Source organism: Temnothorax curvispinosus, unplaced genomic scaffold (assembly GCF_003070985.1).
Source record: "Temnothorax curvispinosus isolate PA1 unplaced genomic scaffold, ASM307098v1 QBEX01004747.1, whole genome shotgun sequence".
In the NCBI taxonomy this organism is placed as follows: Eukaryota; Metazoa; Arthropoda; class Insecta; order Hymenoptera; family Formicidae; genus Temnothorax; species Temnothorax curvispinosus.
The window spans coordinates 1338729-1360351 of NW_020214527.1; the positions used below are offsets into that span (position 1 = coordinate 1338729).

At 34.7% G+C, this 21623-nt stretch overlaps 1 protein-coding gene across 8 annotated transcripts in view; it reads left to right on the forward strand.

The window, feature by feature from the left end:
* LOC112453891 (TWiK family of potassium channels protein 18-like) overlaps window positions 1-21623 on the forward strand; it is a 241727-nt gene that overhangs the window by 98389 nt on the left and 121715 nt on the right. For 7 of the 8 annotated variants that reach the window (XM_025014906.1, XM_025014909.1, XM_025014902.1 and 4 more), the window contains 2 exons: window positions 6566-6603; window positions 17712-17770. The gene's annotated coding sequence lies outside the window, so the exon portion shown is untranslated. The remainder of the gene's footprint in view (window positions 1-6565; window positions 6604-17711; window positions 17771-21623) is intronic. The other variant, XM_025014908.1, reaches the window with a different exon arrangement.

The window sequence follows — 21623 nt, forward strand, 5'->3', positions numbered from 1 at the left end:
TCTCTCTCTCTCTCTCTCTCTCTCTCTCTCTCTCTCTCTCTCTCTCTTTCTCTCTATCTATCTCCTTCCTCCTTCCTCTTTCCTCTCCTTTCTCTCCTATCCTCCTTCTAGCATCACCGTTGCTAACAGAGCCGGAGTAGACCTAATGTTAAGCCCTTCTACCCATCCCCTTCTCACTTACTGTACATTGATGAGACGTCAAGACCAGATGGTACCTATGCTAGTAGCTTCTCATCCCTGATTTTTGCCGACGAGACTCGGAAAATCTTATGCCAGGGATGGCATTATCTTTCTTACTTTTTAAGCTTAGTGCGTGTCATAAGCGTTGCTGAGCTTTTTAAAGATTATTGTTATTTTTATATATGTACCTATATGATAATATATATCACAATCATTTTGCGCAGCTTTTTTCGGCTGATTTTCACTTCGGGAGTTTATAGAATACATATATATTACGTATGTATAATGTATAGAATATTATATATATGTATATAAACTAATAGAAGAGAAATAGGAAATTTTATATATGTATATATAAAATCTTATTTTTACATATTTTTCAGCATGAACTATATAATAATAATGCGCGATTATAGCTAATTGCAGTTAATTTGAGATGAATAGTATCAGAATTTTATTCTCGCCACGCGTGAAGAGACAAAAGGGTGAAATGACGATAGGTAAAAGGGAAACCGGCTTTGGTAATAGAAAACGCGGATAATGGCCGCTTGATAGCTCTTTTTTCCCCGTGCAATCATAGCGATCGATTAACGATTGCGCGTGTTGGTGTCTGGTTGTCGTTTCTAAAACTGGAACGTCCCATAAATTTGTGTCTGTTGTGTGCTTCGATGGGGTATTCAATTTTCTCATTGATGCACGACCACGCCAGTTTCTCTCACCGAGCGTTGTCATTTTTTATCGTTTGTTTCGTGTCTCATCAATTTCGCTTTCTCTTCTGTTAAATAAGTTCTTTCGTTATAGTTTATAATTAAATTATACTTTATAATTAAATACTGAAATATTTCTGCATGTTTTCTTTTTTACATCGGACAACCCGTTAATTGTTTATAACGGTGATGAGTTTTATTGAGATATTTTCAGGTAATTGGAGATTATTTAACATTGACGCGCTGCTAATGCTGTTTTATGCTTGCTTCTAATATCGGAAAACTCTTCAAGATGTTCGAAACTCTCACTTTAACGGAAATCGAATTAACATCGATACTACGAGAGTATATAAAACTTAAATCAATCGAAGTTCTTTAGACTGTATTAGCTAGCTATTTTAGTGTTACTTATATCTTTGTGTTGTATACTTTCAATGAGCAAAAAAAGCAATTTAAAATAATATAATACCGTAGTGGACAGCGACTCTGATTAAAGTGCAGTTTGACAGTGGAAATTTGTCAGGCATGGCGCGTCCAGTGACAAATGTTCACATCGATATGAACGCTTGGAGAATATCGTTTAAGGGGACAGCAAGAAAACTTGGCAGAACAGAAAAATGACAGTGTCGTGCCGGGTTAGAATAGCGGCTCAAAGAGTAATGATCAGCAATTTATTAGTTTACAGCTTACGCGAAGATCAACTTCTGTGATTTCCTTTTTATCTTCGTATAAAAATATACTCTATCTATGCAACTTGTAAAGGATATTTTATAAGAAAAATATAAGAGTAAAGTATAGTACATACATCGCTATATGCATATAGCTTTGTATTTAAAATATATAATAAAAATATTTTCCCAGGCGTGTATTTTGCAACAGAAATATTTTATGCTCAAAATTGAAAAAAATTTTAATTGCCTGATCAAATGTTAAATATATAATATAATACAATTATATCTCTCTTGATTATTGATAAATTAAAATTACGTCAATGGGGTGAAATGTAGTTCTCTTCTAGTATTCTAAATAGAGATATCAAAATAAGAAATCGACTCGTGTGTGCATAGTGATGACTTTCTCGCATCTGATTTAAGAAAGATATATTTTTCTCGTAATGTTGCGAAACTTTCCAGAACGATAAAATCGCGTTACAGTTTCGTAGCGGCATAAATGCCGTCGCGCAGTTTTATAAGAAGCACAAGCAGAGGTGGAATAAATTTTCCAACGGCTCGTGAATCCTTCAAAGAAAATTCTGCGACGCTGCGATACTGTCTTAAATGAAGTCCTGAATATATTTCCCGAATTATGCTTGGACAAATATTATTATTGTCGTTGCAACAAAGGGCCGGGCTGCATTGTGCACCTTCATCCTACGCCGACGCGAGATCCTTTCAGGAGGTCACGAGCAATTTCCCCTTTGCTCTCTCTAACTCGCGGACAAAAAAGCGATTTGCATCGTATAAAAGGGTGCCTGATGAAGGTGCGAGGATCGAGGCTATTAGTGATAGTGAAAACAACTTATTGTCCAGTTTGCCTGGAATAGTAGGAAATATAAGAATGTGGAAGAGCGCGTATGAATAAAAATATATGGCGACAATTACGCGATTGCGAAATAGTGCAGATTGTTTCGCGCCCGATCACGTTAGGGGCGTTTCTCATCGTCGCGCGCGTACATCTTTCTTTCTTTTTCCGCCGAAATGTCGATGAAGTACGTTGGCAAATGATATATTTTTATCGGCCGCAAGTTCGGGCGCCGGAATGATCAGAAGTTTTGCAGGCAAGTCACGTGCGCGAGGATTTGTGATTTTGATCCTAATGTGCCCTACTCCTCCTGGGTGTAATAACTTCTGTCTCGTACAACTTGTCTGGCCCTTGGCGCAATACAACGGTCTCGTTTCAGTAACATTGCTAGACATTGGTCATGCATCTATTTCTGCGAAGTTTTAGAACTCCCGCAACTTTCCGAGCTGTAGTTTGTCTTCCTTCGTTATTACAAGTTTTCCAGCTTCATTCTTTGAATCGCGCTTCAGCCGCCATCGTTTTGTTTTATCGTCCTTGAATCATAAATCCCTCATCTTTTCAATAATGTCAGATTTCTATTCCTATTCTGATGAAGAGATTTTATAAAAATCTGATTCTTTCATTCTTGACATTTACGAACGCTATTTTACATTTTAAATATTACAACGCACGCCTTTTGTTATGTTTTCATTGACCAAGCTTGGAAACAACGATAAATATCTAATTGTTTATTTGTCACCACGATGTTTATCATGAACAATAGTCAATTTATATGCGGTGAATTAATAAATGTTACGATTGTTTGTACGGCGTCGATGCGTTGAAGAGAATATATGACGCAAAGGAATGGGAAATTATAATAAATGAACGCAGACGATGCGCTAATTGCGTTTTGCTAATTGCTTTCTTCATCGGGATGAATTATCGAAGTTCGTTCCTTCGATGGGCATTTTTCTCTGTCCGGCGTTCGAGTTGAGCGCGCTGGAAGAAAAATCCGCACGAAATACCTCATCAGCTTCTGAATAAATTTCTTATCGCACCTCTCTCGCTTTGAATTAAGTTCGAAGTTGAAAAAGTTTTCGATGAATTCTGTGCCTCGGTGGACATGGTGATTTCGCGCTGAGCGATTCATTAGCGACGCAGAATAACGATTATGTCATTATTAGTAAAATTCCCCTCGTTTTGTCAGCGGAGAGAAATTCTCATGCACTCGCTGATCGGTGTTCATTGAAAGTTTAATTTTCAAACGAAATAGTCCGCAATAATCTAATGAAGTTTCTTCTATTGAATCGGCGCGCATGCATTGATATGTGAGAGTTCGAGCCGTCATTATAACGGATTAAATTGGTTTCATTTGACGTACATCGCATTTCGTTATTTCGTTTCCACCAGCTTACGGACGTGAATTACCTTCATCATGATCAAATTTCTACCATTTAGCGGAAATTTTTTTTTAGATATCCCACCATTATTTATTATTTCTCGAGCATAACCGAACTTATTGAAATGCTTGATGTTTAAAAATAAAATTCTTAGATAATTTTTGCGATAAAAATATTAAAACTTACTCGAACGGTTAATCGTATATATAAAGGAACGCGCAGTGCTGGCTGACTATGTGTGCTTCCACTACTGCGATCGTTTTGTATACGTCCGACTATAACCGCTTCTTTGCTACTTGAAAGTCTGACATATACAGCTGCGATCTCCTAACTATGAAAAACGGTTGAAACTTGCATACCTCTTTAAAGTTTCGTGAAAGCAATTGAGAATTTCTGGGAAACTCTCGAGACGTGTATGAGGATGTATATAATTTTCGATTCCACGAGCGAGGCGAATTTCCCTTATTGAATTCAGAACATAACGCGGCCGGTGTATGGACTGTCGATACTTTGCGTTATATTTCATGTATTTAGAAGACGAAAGCGATTTCGGTTATATAAACAAATTGATTTGCAAATAAATAGATAAAAAAAAAATAAATGACATAAATAATATATAGATATTTATATTTGACATTAGTGTTTTAAATAGAAAACACTTTTTCTTTCTAAAATTTTTTTATATAATTTACGTAAAAGTTTATAGATATGAAAAAAGTTATGAATTCGTGTCTCTGAAACGACGAAAAGAAAACTGTGACTTTGAATTATAAAATGAAAAAGCATATAACTTTCTACGCTCTTTTCAATATTGTTCTCTCAAATCCCATAACTTATATTCAGGCTAGTTTTTCCCATTACACGTATGTGGCAGAAGTTATGACAGGTTCTATTCGTGCATGACAATAATTTGAAAATACATATTATATGCAAATAATTATGGCGTAGGTACACGTATTCATGTGCGTGAATATTGTGTTAAATAAAATTTATTAATTTATTACGAATATATTTTGAAATATGCAAAATGCGCTTTCGGATTAGAGTTTAACAAAACCGATATTTTTTTTCTTTTAACTAAAAAAAGTATTTGTTCTCTTCTTGACATTTTTCTTCCTGAATAAAGTAAAAGCGAAGTTAAATAATGATTCGTGAAAGCTTGCTCAGCTAAGACGGATACAAGATCTTGAGTATATTTTATTTTTAATATTACAATTATTTTTACATTGTTTGTTTCGTATATTTATTTTCTTATTTGCATCTTATGTTGATACATTAATTTAAACAATCTTGTTTATATAGTTAGTAATAATAGAAGTTATTTCATATTCTATTGTTGGCAAGAAAGAGAGTTAACTTTAGTCGAATCAGAGCAGAAAATATAAATCTCCTGCCCCTCTGAAAAGTTCGTCTTCAAATAGATTACTGTATTTTTCTTCTCAATGGGCGGAGTTACTTCATTCAGTCAGCTATTTTGTATCGTTGAATTTTCGTTTCCACCCTTATCTCGATGTGCTGAATGAGCGAAAAAAGACTAAAGGGCAAAGTTACAAGAGTGTACTTTCCCTTTCACGTAAGCTGCAAACATTTTATCGAGTTGTACCTTATACGATTGAATGCGATAGGTTGTGAAATCTGACCAATGAATACTATACCAATGACTGCGCGGCAGAATTATATCTGATGAATTATATAATATAATATTGGAAACAAGATTAAAATCAATTTTAGTTAATCTAGATATGTTTATAACAATAAGAAACAGAGATCTCAATCGTCCAACCCAATTAGCTCTCCAAATAGAGTTTTGATTGAAATCTTCATTTAAAATACAAAGTTTGACAGGTTAATGAAATGAACTTTACAAAATTTCCTTGCAATTGTGTTACGTTTATTATCGCTGTATCCGCAATATTTTGACAACAATATACCGGCACTCTCTCACGGGAGTAAAATTAGGCGCACGGTTGCTTTCTGACGCATGACGGTGCGAATAGCGCGTTCGACAAAGTGCAAAAATCGATTTTCCAGGCTCGCGCGAATGAAAACTTCCGGTCTTTAAAGAGGCTCATTATTTCCCTGCCAGAAACGACCGATCGTAGACCGACCGGCCTTTCCTCTTCACCCTCGCCGTTCCACCGCCGCGCCGCGCCGCGCCGCGCGCCGTGCCAGCTAGAGAATAGGATTTGGGGTGGAATCGGGGTGGACAAGATTGATAAATTATCGGCTTGAAAAATGCAAAACCGATGCGCGCACACCCACGATTTCACCGACACGCACTCACATATCCGCGCGGCGGATTGGTGTTGGTGTGACATATCGCACGAGTAAGCCCTTATACGATGAATTCAGGCGGATGCATGTTCTCCACATAAATTCCGACACGAAGCTACGTCGCCTGTCATACAGGATGCGCGGAAAAACTGCGGCCTGCGCCGAGAGTGTGTTCCTCACTTTCATGCCTCGTTGCGACGCGCTTCACGGTTTAACCGCGTAATTAAATTTATGGTCTCATTCTATAGACGGCCAATTATCGGCGCAGAATGAATATGTTAATTTTGTTTATTTTCATCGCTCGCCGTGCGTTTATTTATTTTTATAAGAGTGCTTTGCTACCTCTAACTGCTTTGAAAATACATTACTAGATATATCGAGCAATTCGAAATAATAAATGTTTAGATGGGATAATGCAAACTCTATAATGAGTATATTTATTATTATGAATAGCTGTAATAATAACCATTAATTAATAACTACGTGTTTTTATTGTTTCAGATGGAAGAAACGAGTATTGCTGTGCATCTGTTCATAAGGTTAATATATGTAAATTGTTTAAAATTAAGGCTGTGTAATTATTATCGATAAAGGTACATGTTGCGCGTTGCTTATATTTCATTCTCTTTTGGTATATCCATATTTTGTTATAATTATAATTATAAATATTATCTCTCGGATATGAGATGCGACGTATTGGGGAAATCGAAAAGCTGCTTTAAACTTCTTCATGATAAATTTTGCAATGGTATGAGAAAAATCTATGTAATATGCGTGACATTCAAAATATATACAGAACGTCTCTGGATGTGCACGCCGCGAGATTTTAATGCCTCGGGATTTGCGTGGTACAATTTTTTTTTTACGCGGGATTTTTTTGTCGAGCAATCCTCCAGGAGATATATGAAGCGATGTAATTCAATTTGCCGTGTGGCGCTTTTTTCGTGATTTGAATGTCGCGATGAATTTTCTCTCTTGGCAGGCTTCGGTAATTCGCTTGTGAATTACGTGTCGTAATGAGATTGGATGCGCGTTTGATCGGCCGTACTATCAATATATTAGTGAGAGAGGGGAGAGAGAGAGAGAGAGAGAGAGAGAGAGAGAGAGAGAGAAAATAAAGGGGATGAAGAGAGGAGGAGAGCTGTTATAGTGGCATGTAATTATTAATGGAAAATTATATATGGCTACAAAGAGATAAATGCACTTGCAATATTAATATGCGCCTGCGCATATATTCGTATTCATATAACGCTATACATAATTTGAGTCCCTTCTTCTGAGAAACCAATATTATCCACATCTAATTATTTTATCTGCTGCAAGTAGTTAAGAATGTATTATTTGAGAATCAATACTTATACTATTATATAAAATTTTCGTAAATATAAAAATTTAGTTTGTTAAGTAAAATTGAACTTATTTATGAATTAACCAAATATTTCTCTCAAAAACTGCTTGATTGATTGGATCAAAGTTTTTAGTACATTATATATGTGTATGTTCTTAAGAAAGAGAGATTAGTTTCATAAAGCCGTCTAAGTTTTTAATTTCATCCCCAGTAAAAGAACTCGAGTGAAACTATGTTATATAACTGTAGCCGAGATATAATCGTAAATAATGCTGACATAATGCTAAAATAATGAAACATTAAAAAATGGAGCATTATCTCTGCGAAAACGCGCAATTAATACAGTAAAGATAAGTATTTATATAGAAATTTTCCTTTTTTTTTTATATAAATACCGAAGCTAATAACATAATAAATAATCATGAATTATTCTTGGTTTTGCATGATTGATAACATCGTTGATTGCGTGCAATGACCTGTACATTTGTAAAAATATGAGGTCAGAAGTTCAACAATTTATAATACGATTTATATATCAAAACCGCTATCGTTAATATGTGTATTTATATTTATTGTATTTATAAATGTGTATTTATAAATTGCCCGAGAATTTATAATTTTTACAGTTCAACAAACAATATCTTTATTCACATGATGAAAAAAATTCATTTTTAAATTTACAATATTTCTAGCGCATACGTAATAATATTTCTTTTTACGTTACAAATTAAAGTAATGTTTTGTATAATTTGCTTAATTGTTTGAAAAGATGTGATTTAATACAATATATACGTGTATGATCTCAAAAACGAATAATATTAAAGCAATATATTTTATTACTAATAGAATTAATTGTAAAATTATATTATTATCTGTTGTGACAAAGACAACTTTTCCAGAATTGAAAATATACAAAATACATTTAAATGGATATTTTTTATTTTCTTTTGTATGTGTAGTTGTATATATTTTTAAACAAACACATTTGTTAATTAACAAACAGTTAACTTGGCAATAAACAGAAAAATATGATTAATTTTGTAAAATTTCACGATACGCGGATGTGATGGTATATCATAAATTTTATAAAACAGAATAATATAATAATATAATAAATAATGAAAAATAAACTAATGTAATACTAATAATAAGTTTTTTTTATTAAAAATAAATTATAAAATCTTACACAAATAATGAATATAGCTAATATTTCTGAAGCTGTAGAATACACAAAGTGTTTCATTTTAATCTAGTCGAATATTTCGAAAAATAAACTCGGCAAACATAAATGTTTTTTCAAACAGAAGTTGTATGTGTGATTTAAAAGAGGACATATAATAAAAAAATCTTTTTTTTTAAATCGATTTTTTAAGGTTATATGAAAGTCATCATCATTTCTTAAAATAGAATTATGTATATGACTTTTTTTATATAATATGATTTTTCTAGTTATTCTGCATATTGAAGAATAGAGTTATAAAAAAAATCCATGAGATAGGTACGAGGATAGGTATATTATGTTTAGTTCAGCATATTTGACATGAAATATAAAATATCTCGTAAACTATTAATGTTTTAATTACTGTATCTTAATACTTTTATGCAGAATGTGGGTAAATTAATTAGTGTAATAAAAACACAATTGTTTTTTAAAAAAGTTATGTAATTGTATATAAACTCTTTGTCTCTCTTTTCTTCTTAAGTGTTAGATTTACTATTGACTAATATTAATACTTATCTGAATTTGATATCGTTTCAATCTCAAATATTGATTGAATGTATCGATGCTTTGGCGTATGCAAATAGTACAAGTGCCATATCGAATATTTTTTTCATTTGCCATCATAAAAGGTAATATTGGTATAGTGCGGAAGGTGCGTTTTAGTCGACGAATTCAATATATCGCGGATTTTTATTGTTATTGTAAACAATTCAGTGCACATTGCTCTCGACGTACCGTGCTCTGCGCTGGTTTCGATGAGGTATTCATTTAATATGCATTACGCTGCAGCGCTGCCTTGATAAGTGCTGATCTGGCTTAAGTCCTCTTTTACGCGCCATCGTTGAGCTAAAACGAGAGAAATGAAATTTAAAAAAAAAGAACGATACAAAATTTATCATGAAAAAGTTAAAATGGTCAAAGTTCTTTTTGTGCTTAATATAGTTTCTGTAGTCAGTTAACAGAGTTTTAAAATGATTATATTTTTTTATATTTTCAATTTTTGAACACAAAACATTTGACTAATGTATTCTACATAAGTAGTCAATGAGAAATAGTATAGTTCTGATTATTTTATATTTTTACAAAACATCTTCATTAATAAAAATTATATAATATTTATTAGAATTTTAACTTTTTTTATAAATTTGATTTTGAAGTTATCACAAAAGCATGTTATTGATTCAGATTTTTGTGCATTGATTTACATAATGATCAATTTTTAATATCTCTTAATGTTTTCTTAAATATCTTCTGATGTTATTGTAAGCATTATCTTTTTTCCTAAATTATTACTTCAAATACATTTTTTTTATTTGCACATTACTAAATTTAATTTGTAATATTACGTTCGTTTAATGTTGCGCGTTTATAACAGTCCAATATTTTATGCATCTTTTTCCAAATGGGTTATTTCGAACTATTACAAGATTATTCAATATTTCATGAAAAATCGTGACCAAATGGATTTATCTGTATATATATTTGAAATAACAGTCATGCCGCGATCAGAACAGATTTTAATGGTAGTTCCGATGTCTATCACAACATTATTGTAGAGTCAATCACTCTATAACGGATTTGCAACAACTTGTGGTTAATATATAATAAATATAGGATTAAATATACTAAAATAATAATATATACTGAAATACTTTATTCAGCAAAAATGCTCAATAGAATGTATAAAATTAACACGTAATTATGATATTTATGTATACTTAATTATACAGAAGGAGAGAAAAAAAGGGGTAAGATAATTAAAATTTTTATTAACGATCTTTTAAATAGATGATCAATACATGGTTAGCCACAAAATTTTGGACAAAATTTTAATAAATAATAAAATGTTTTTTAATGCATTTTATCATTATCATGTTAGAAAATGATAATCGACTTCACGTTGTCCTATAGTTTCTGTAAACATATATAAAGGTTATCTACTTAAAACTAACTGTCAAAGCCACAGAAAGTAAACTGTGTGTGAAATCAGATTTTATTAGTGTAAAACTGATTATCATAAAGAAAATTTGATAAAATTATCGTAAGGATAATAATAGTCTTATGGCTAATTTGTTAGAATATTTTCAAAATTTGTTAGAATATTAAATATAGATTTGATAAAATGTTATTAAAAAATTGTCTAGAAATATTTCAGATTATTTTCAAACGTTTGCTGCGAATTTTTGTATCTCTGGTTTTATTATATTTCTATTGCAGCAGCTAGAGAGAATGGAAAGTTTTCACGCGTGAATAATGATAAGAGTTTCGCAAATTATACTACGCCTAGTTCTGTATTCAGCAATTACTATGAGTTATAGCTTCTATGCTACGTGCGTCAATCTACAATTGACGAGTTAAACGCGCTAACGCGGTAATTCGATCTGTCTCTCCTATGAATATCGGAAAACGGACTACGTGAGTCAGTTCTGAATACGCGGACGAATACGATTCTTTGTTGTTTCGTTATTTTATTCTGCGATTTTTTTCCAGCGATCACTTCTTGTTAGGCGCTTTGCAAAATCTTTGTACTCTATAAAAGGTGAGGGCGAATATCGATGCTGGATACGTTTGTGCAATTAGTACGCACGGTACGGGACTACAAATGAATCAGGCCTAATTGCATGATTCGATTTTCATCTGACGTCCTTCCCTCGCGCTCTCTAATAATACATGCACACTATGCAACGTGCACGCTATAGCCATCTCTATTAAGCTGATGCTTATGACTCTAGAGATAGCGTATTAGAGCATCAACTTTAGTGGATATTCGAAATTAGGTTTAGCAATTCTCACGATAAACGTATACTACAGTTTACTGACCTCATCGTGTGACACTTATTTATTTTCTTTCCTTCGACAGCTAAATATATTATAATAATTATTGATTATAATATTTCAAAAATAATATAAATTATTATCTCGAAGGATAAGAGTGAAAGAGTTTATCAATGATTTAACAATTAATTAGTAAAAGTGTATGATCGAGTTAATTATCAATTATACGTTCTTCTTGTCAGTTTCTGAATGCCTTTATTTTAGTTGGTTAATAAGATATAGTAAAGTGATACTGTGCCGAGGTGATAATATATCTTCTTAGTAAAGCCCTCATCAAGTATTATCCATCTTGCGTGCCGTCTTAATTTGACGCCACGCAGCCACGCGGAACTGCCTCCTCAAATTGAGTATTCTCATAAAGGAATGGAGAAGCGGATGGGCGAAGGGGTCGCCGAAAATGTAGATATTCTACCTCCGAAACCATCCCTGGCACGGTCTCTCATTAAAATAGTTAAGCTCTATTAAGAAGCGGCTAGGTCCAGGATGCTCTAAAGTAACACGTTCTATTGTACATCAGCTTCGCCGGTGGGACGGTTGATAATAACGGGTGGATATCATCTGGGAAGTTTAGCGTAACTACAGCTGCGAGCTATACTGTACGTCAGCCTCGTTGATGGGCCCTTATGCCAGATTGCGGAGGGCTGCTCGTTAAAGCCGCAAAAGTTTCCAAGTATTTAAATTTTGAACGCATATAACGGGAGTCTACGACGAAGTAATATGATACGCATAACGGAATCTGTGATAAGTTATATGATCAAGTCGCCTTGATGTGTTCAGTAATATAAGTCAACGATTTTACAGACACTAGACACTTCGTCTTTCGCTTTCCATCTGCCAGGCATATTAAAGTTATTTAAGTATTCAAAGCGATATTTTTGGTTATCAGTATTGCCAATGTTATTGTTATTACCAACACAATTATTGCAAATGCGAACGAACATGTACGATTTAAAATTGCATCACATCGTGTTTGCGAAAAGCGTTGGCAAATAGATGCGACGAAGAGTATCTTTATTCTTGGACACACGTACAGGACTAAAACTAAAAGAGCGCGTTTCAAAGACAATGTTTCGTGGACTGTCGCGATAAAACGGCGTTGATAAAATCGCGCAAACAAAGTACTAGGGGGCATCATGACCACTTACGGTTGTCTCCCCAGCCCTCGAGGGCATCTCGAGAGAGTGTCACGTCCGCGTCCCAGCTCGTCTTCACCTGCAATTTCCGGATATCGTCACCGCTATCAACGAGCGAGATCTGCCACATAGCCATCTCCTCTTTCTGGCACGCAAACGCTATGACTTTTGTCACATTAGCGGCTTACGAGCTGACGCGGACCATCTTGACGCATGATTCCAATTTTGGGCACGTTTGCGATCATGCAGTATGAATAAAATAATTTTATACGGCATATACGCTTTCGACATTGCGTTTTTATAATCAAATTATAACAATTTTATTATTAAATTACGTTTTTATAATTCTGCACGGATTTAATTCGACCTAAAATCAAATTAAACTGTTATCGTTACATTTTAAAGACATTTTTTTTGGAGAGTAATAATAAATTACGTAAAAGTTTGAAAAGTGCCGATTTAGAACACTATTGCATTAATTTATTTACAACAGTTTAAACAGAAATATATAGAATAAAAATACATCTGTAAATGTAAGAGCACGGACATTCAATTTGATTTAAAAGGATGATTAATTTTATTGTAACAATTTTACATGTTCTGCAATACCAACGTGTCTCTATAAAATACGTTGTTGGACTATGTTTTGCATAGCGTGTAGCGCATAACGTGTTGATGTGCTAAGTGAAACTTTGTATGCGGTTTGCAAATCAACAGCGTGCCGTTGGTTGGTAGTTCTTGTTCGTTCGAGTTGTCGAGAACTTGGCGATCACGTTCTCGATGTCGTAAAGAATGTTTTATCTAGGTTGGTAGTTTGACAAATAAGAACATTGTTTATTGAAATGTCACGTACGAATGCACGTATCTACGTTGTTTCTAAGTTTACCATCTTAGCACTTGGGAATTTAACTTTATTCGTATAAATTTATTTTTACAATATACATAGGTATCACTAATTTATATTATAATAATATTAAGATAATTATTTAAAGTGGCATTGTGTGCATTAGAAGTTAAAAAATAATCATAGTTTTATTAATAGGTATATAAGTTTTTAAATTAGTGTAGGACAATGTTAATATATTTTATATAATAATTTACGCTAACAGAACGCTATGATTTAGTGATATGTTGACAGAATATTCGACAGTAATTGTAGACGTGCGATTTTCGCAATGTGATCACGCTTGTGGTGCGATTAACTAGTTAGCATGAAAATTACATATATATAAATGTGTGTGTGTATGTGTGTGTGTATACAATTTATAGTTAGACCAATGTTATCTATTGCAATTTATTTATCTATCGTGTGGCCATTCTCACCGCAATGTGACTTCGATCGTTGGGAATTAGTTACTACCTATGATATACGTATCGGTTATGCTATTAATTTATCAGGATAATTAATATATGATTTTACAAATACACCGCACATGTAAATGATAGATATACGGATATATGTGTATAGATATATGGATTTAAACCTAAAATCCTCTGCCATTATAGAAATCTTTTGTTCCGTATAGTATGGACAATAATTGTATAATAACAGTAATCTAGATTTGCCGTGATATGAGGAATTTAATCCGTACAAGTATTTTCGTAGAAATTATGCCATTACAAATTACGAAGCTGTTGATTTTACAGAGTGCATAGTCTTTCTAATAACTTACAAACTTCTCTCTACAAAAGATTTTATAGCTTCTCTTCTATCTATTCGTTCAACCCATTCTGGTTCTTTTAACAAGGTACTTTCAAGGATTTTGTTAAATACTTATAGACCTCAGGAACGTTTAAGTTTGTCTGTGCGGATGTTATTTCACGACCATTCTACACCAATTGTAGACCTGTTATTTTTGGAGATAAAGCTTTCACGCTTTTTTCAGTTTAGAAAATATTTCGGCATGCCAACTATCCAATGACTCACTCAACGTATATACTTAGTTGACAACATTATCTTTAATTTATTAATATATATTTAAAGCTAATTGAATTACGAAATGCAGGATGTACATAGCTGGAAATAATGTGTTTACAAAAATCAATGTAAAAAGCACAAATATGTTAGGTATAAGAAATATTAATTTTAACTTGGCACATATTAAATGTGTGTAAAGAGTTTGATACTACAATAGTTATTAGTTTATAATTTAAAATGATTAATAATTAATTCTTTGCTGAGAATACCTATCACAAAATACAGTATTTTATTTTAGCACATTTCATACCCCATATAAATGAGAATCCAATAGTAGAGATCATATATAGTTTTTTTTATCATAATTGCCCTCGACTTTTTGATCGCACTCGATAGACGGTAGACGTTTAATTGTCAAAATTTGGTTACTACGTGCGTACGTGGCTCTCGACCGTTTAATCCTGCGAACTGCGGATTCAGGTGTACAAATTCCGTTTGCCGCGTGTATGTATGAAAACGTGATTCACACAAACAAAACGCCCTCGCACGTGCCTGCGTACGTGTGCAAATTTGATCCACCCTTCAAGTTCAGTACGTGGTAGGCGTCAAACCGTGATCCTTTACAGGAAGATTATCCAGCGTAGGAAGTTCTAATTACTATAAAGGTTACGTCGAGGTATTAATCCGTACGATCCGATGTAAAATATCCGTCCTTAACTAAACCTCGTATCAAAAAACACGAAGCAAGAAATGATGCAAGTTTGATTAAAAGGACGCTTCACCCATAAAATGTTGAAGCGTTGAATATTAAACGACACATTAAATTTTCATAAAAAGAAGATTTATGAACCGTGTTAAATATTAAAATATTACTGCATTATTTTAAAATTTACCTAATTATGCTTGATATGATGAAAATTATCTCCCACTGTTGTGTATCACGTATTATTGTCTCATCGATAATTTCTAATTAGAGATATAATATTTATTATAAATTTTTTTAATGACAGTTTATGTTTGACAAAATAATAAAAAAATTAAATTTATAAAGAAAATTCAAAGCTAAATAACGTATATAGCTAAATAACGTATATAGTAAAGCATTTAAGTTTTATTCTGGCAAAGAATGTTCTTCAAAAGTTGTATCAAGTATAACAATGCAGGAATGTCAAGGTAAGCGATAATTGCAGAGTACCTAAGGAAATTAAAGTTCGACAAAGATGCTGAAAAGATCTGCATTCTTATATTTATCGAAAAGATAGTATTCGAGTCCAAAACGATAATGATAGAAAACAGTTTTTCTTAACTTTTTAACTAACTTTTCTTAATATTGACATTTTTTTTTCTTCAAGTAAATCGATTGACATATTAATGAAGTCTGGAAACTTGGTAAATCACCAAATAATAGCACTAATAATGCGAATGGCCGCATTTGCGCCACGTAATGAGAATTAAGATGGTTTTAAACAAAGAAGCTTTTGTTATAGCTTGCTTTGTTATACTACATTATTTCACGGTGCGTTGCAACATTGCTGAGCATTATTTAGCCATGTAACGTTATAAACGTGGCACACTGTTGCAGCGCGATATTATGGCGCTAAAGTTAGAGAAATTAATAGTGTGTCACAACTTTGGTGCGCTTTCCTTGCGCTGTAAAAATGTGCAACTTTGTTAACTAAGCAATTACTCGCGTATCCGAGTTTTATAATTCCAGGTACATTTCACAATCATATTAGAATACAATTTATTATTGTATAAGCCGTGCATGTCCACCATCAATTAAGGTAGTTACGTACTCGTTGCTATTTCGTTGCTATTTATTTTCTCTCTAACTATGATACGCGACGTAACAAAAAAATTATCGCGCGCGGCTGCAGTACGTCATAAAAATAAATTATTACCTCTTCATGTGTAGGTCCTATATCCTTTGAGGTTTAGCGCAACTTGCGATATATCACCCGTACATATATAAATTAACGCGATACGCCATTATCGTGAATGTAAAGAAATATATCTACAGAATTAAGCTTTGTAAGATTTTGTCGCGCGTGAGAAAGTACGCCGCCGATTACGCCCACAGTCGGGCGCGCGTTATCGAACGCCGAAACACGGTCATAGTTATGAATATTAATTGCAACGCAACGCAATAGAGAACGAACCGTGCGCTGACGAATTCCGTGCACAATGCAACGCTAATGCATCGAGGGCATCGAGGCACGGGAACGAGAGGGCGAGAAACTTGTCACACGCGTGTAAATAAGGCGTAATGTATGGGGCTTACTGTGAGGCCGCGGACCTGGGGATTATCCCCTGCGCAAGCCGCACGCACCCTTTCCCCGTAAATGGAATGCAAAGTACATTCGGGCGTAAATCATGCGATAGAAACGGCCGGTAAACCATTGCTCGTGTGGCGCCGGCCGGCGCGAATCGAGAAGATTGTGACAATGATTCAACGCGGGTTTATGATGGCACTCCGTGTAATTAAGTCGTATCCGACGCGGGTATTACGCATGCAAACGCCGCTTGAATTCGCGTTCACACATCGCTGTCGCACGCGAATGTAATCGGATCGTCCCGGAAAATTCCATTGTAAGTTTCTTCCGCGTACTAGCCCCTCCGTCGTCCCGTTTTATTTCTTTTTTCTTTCGTTGGTTCCGGTAACTCGACGCCACGGAGGTTAATTTTTTGCTGAATGCGAGAGAAATTACCACGGGCACGTTATACGTGACGCAACAACGCGACGTGCCAATCTACGTCTTCTTCGCACTGTGAAATAAATATCTAGATGTCAAAACAATTTTGTGCCGCGCGCATCTTTGTTTAAGCATGGATTTCATACAAATGTGTTTTATTTTCTGTTATATAAATTTTTTGAATTTATTTAGTTGATACTATAATAATAAAAACTATACGATTAATGCACACAAGTTGAAGAAGCATATTCGGTATTTACCATTATGTTGAAAAGCGCTTTTTCTTTCTTGAATTCGGCGAAATTTTAAAATTCGATAAATTACGGAGGCTTTTTCATGCGAGACGTCGACGATATCGTATCAGACATTAAAGTCTGGCACACAGTGAACGAAGCCGCCGGATAAGCCCGCCTTACGGCTGATCCTTTTTTCATGCCACTACACTACCTTTATCTCTCCTGTTAACTTACGTTCTCTCTTCTTCTTTTTTTGTAACAGGTGGTGACGAACAGACTTGTGGGAACAGCGCGGCTACTCCCTGTGAAACTCGCCGAGAGGTGAGCGTACGCACAATTTTTAATTTCACGAACATAACGAGGCCGTAATTTATAAAGGCTCTCTCAACCGCGTCTAGGACTTTAACGAGAACGTTAAAGTGGTTTCAAGTCGTTGCATATCTCGAACAAATTACCCCTACACCGTGGAGTTTTTAAGAGGCCGCGAGAGAGCATTTCACGATGGGCATGACATGCGTTTCCGCGTAAAAACTTCGAACTGTGTTATTAGATCTAGCGTTGTTCCGTAAAATATGACTTTTGCAGTAACGGAAGTGAAACAAGCTTCGACGAGAATAATAACTCTTAGCTTAGTTCTCACGCGTTCGAAGAAAATCTTTCACGTCTTTCACAACGCTTTTTACTTTGACGTTCTGCACGTTGCGCAATATATATAGATTTCTTATATATTAACGTACGGTTCTTGGCTAGCTTTTTTCTTATCGTAAACTTAATCACATTTATGTACATGTCGTTTGGAAGTTATTTGATATTCCACCGGCGTCAAACTTACGCCCGGACTCGTACTTTTAAAGTAGCCTTAAATATGCGTCAGTCACTATGAAATTTATCTCACTCTTCGCCGTGTCCTCGTAATTTATTTCCGTGATACGCGTTACAAATTACAATCTCATTAACGAAGTCGCATTTTAAATTTCCTTTAGAATATATTCTTGACGTCATTAAGGAACGGAGATAAAAAGTTCGACAAAGAGCCTAATGTACAGACTTGAAGGAAAGAAGTAAATTCGCAGCATACGAAACTATCTAGGAATTAACCTACTTAAAAGTACGGACTACCGGATGCAAATTACAAATTTTTGTGCATCTTTAACGAAGTATCACAGTTTCGACCGAGATAATACGGCGCGGCGGAGTTTTGAAAATAAATAAAACCGACTGCACTTCCAGCAATATCATGAACCGTATTCATTTTTTATCTTTAGCTTAACCCGCGAGCGTCGCACTTTTAATGGAAATTTTGTGCTTTCACTACTAAGACTCATCTAAAAGTGTACACTTAGTATTCATATTGTTTCCGCGAATGGGATTTTCTTTTATTAAAAAAAATATATATATTCATACACGGAGAGAGAGAGAACGAATTTTTCCGGAAAATGTAACATTTAATACGTGGCGTAATATGCTTATTCGCTACGTGAAAATGAATTCATCGCGCCAATGCATTTTGTAGATTAATATTTTATCGATGGGTGCTTCATTTAGGAACGTTGTAATACTCGCAAACTAGCATGTTATCGAATTAATGCAACCTGTATCAACGATGATATGCAAGTTTGCGTAAACATTTTGACACTGCTGAGAGTGCACAATTTCAAATTGTACAGCGACCTGGTGCGATAAGGGTAACACGTCCCTTTCATTTGCAAACAGATATACATATATATATATTAGAAATTCGAGATGGCGGATTCAACGACGCATCTGGATCTTTAACGCATGCTGTTGACACAGTCGTATCTCGCATATGCTATTCCCAAATGGCACCAATGGACGAAATAATCAATCGCTTGCCATTAACGGCACGAACTACTACCCCCGAGACACGACGTGCATCTACCTTAAATTTTATGTTCTCGTAAAATTGACGAAGCAATATATATTTTGAGGAGAAAATACGACTGTTACAATTAAATTTTGCAAAAAAATTTTATTGGTTGTATAGACGTACGCAACAAAAATATTTTAAAAATATCATTGATATCTCTTTCACAATATCCCTTTTATCGTTAATCTTTATGGAAAGCTATTTAATCACGTTCGCATTAAGTAAATTCAATAGTCTTCTTTAGAAATAGATTTGTACTGACTGTGCTTGATTTTTTATTCGTGGTCACTATTAATTAAAGATTACATATAGTCTCCTTCATTACACGATGCATCGTGTCGGGACTCCCGGCGAGGGAATAGCAGTTCAAATTGTATGCAGTTACGCAATTACGAGGGTTAAGACGTTATCCTTAACGAGAATCCTCAAACTGGTCATTTAGCTCCCGGCGAAACGTTAAAGGCGATGGGTCGCGCCTTTTAGACCTTAAGGTGTTGACACAACCTCCTCTTGTAGTTTCGAATCTCGTCTTGCTTCCATTCGTATTATGGCACCTTGCTTTTACAGCTGTTTGCCCCCGCTTTGTCTCTCTTTGTCTTTCCCTCTTTCTCTCTATCTCTCTCTGTCGTTTCACTCGTCGTTATGTCGGTGTGTCGTCACCGGAAGTGCAGCACGGGTTGACCCACATGTCTCAACAATGCTCGTTGTCGACTGGCTGCAACGACCACATCGACCGTGACTGCAGCTATAGTTGCCCAGTGCAGCCCTTGGCTTTTCGTTCGCTATTTCCTCCGGGTCGCCCCCTTTTTCGACGCTTTCCCGCTATTCCTCGTTCGATTGTATCTGTGTTTAGTCGTCCATGACTTTCTCTCCTCGATAATTCCTCGCTCTTCTTGCTTATGCAGTTTCCGGCATCGCGTGAACAGTTACGGTCGGTTGGGCCAGAGCGATTTCTTAGCGAATATTTCCCAGATCGATCGATACGCCGGCCGCCGGAGGTGAAATCCTGCTTTGAATTCAGTCGACCATGTTTTGGGGAAGTGCGGCCGACGAAGCGATTTGCTGAATGCTTGCCCACAGAATTAAAATGTGCTGTATTTGCCGCATCGCAATAACGATAATCGCGATATAATTGATACGGATTTGCATTCCACGACGCATCAATTGCACTCGCATCGTCCACGCTGAATATTATCTTGAGCTTTCGACGTGAAATGCATTCGAGTCAAGGTATCGTGAGTTTCGTTTGCCCCTTGACTTTATACAGACATTTTACAAAAGTTTCGCAGATTCTCGAGGTGCTCCTTGAAGTTCTTCTTGAAAGTTTGACACTTTAAGCAGATAAGTTGCCAATTCATCCTTTATTTGAAGATGCATAAATCTTCGTTGCGCAACAATATTGGGGCGTGATATGTTGTAGTTTAAAAAAAATGAACGATATACGAGTGGAATATGTAAGTTGTATCCGGTCTCGAAATTGTACCGAAATATTATATGTGTCCTTGCGATATATTGGTCGTTTTGATAACATCTTGTTTTATATGCAGCGCGAGATGCGTTCTGAAATATACAACCTTATTTTATTGCGCTACGAGAGGGCGAGATATATCACAGAATGAATCTGAAACTAATGTAATAACAAGCGAATTTACGTGCTTCTGTGTAACAAATTAACTACCAATTATTGCTTTATTATAAACTTGTAATAAATTCGCTTGCCATGGATTTAGAAAATGAGAAACTCGAATTTCGAGTTTAGATGCTTCATTATTCCGACACGAAAGTTTAATCTGAAAACACCAGCGGGCTTTAGTATTCCGTTCTGCCGATTTGCATAATCGGAAAATTTATTTTTAGTACGCTATTATTGGAATTCGTACAGAGACTAAAACTCAGTCATTCCAAGAGAAAGGGTGGGTATTAAAAATTTATTTTGTTAAACGATTTATTTATATTACTGTCATACATTACTGACAACAGGACACGTACGCGACGGTTTTACAATTTTGTCTTTTGTTTTCTTCTCAAGAGTATTACGTACACCACACAATCAGCTGACATTAACATCAGCAAGAAGCTTACAAGAAACAAGTTTCAATTATTATATATATATATATATATATATATATATATATATATGCAAATTATATCTTTTTTAAGTAAAAATTTCAATAATTGATTAATTTATTTTGTTTAAAATTATTAAGCTTAATGTTAAATTGAAATTTGAAAAACAAGGTTTATCTTCGTTTTGATTGGAAAATGAATTTAATATTTTTATTATTA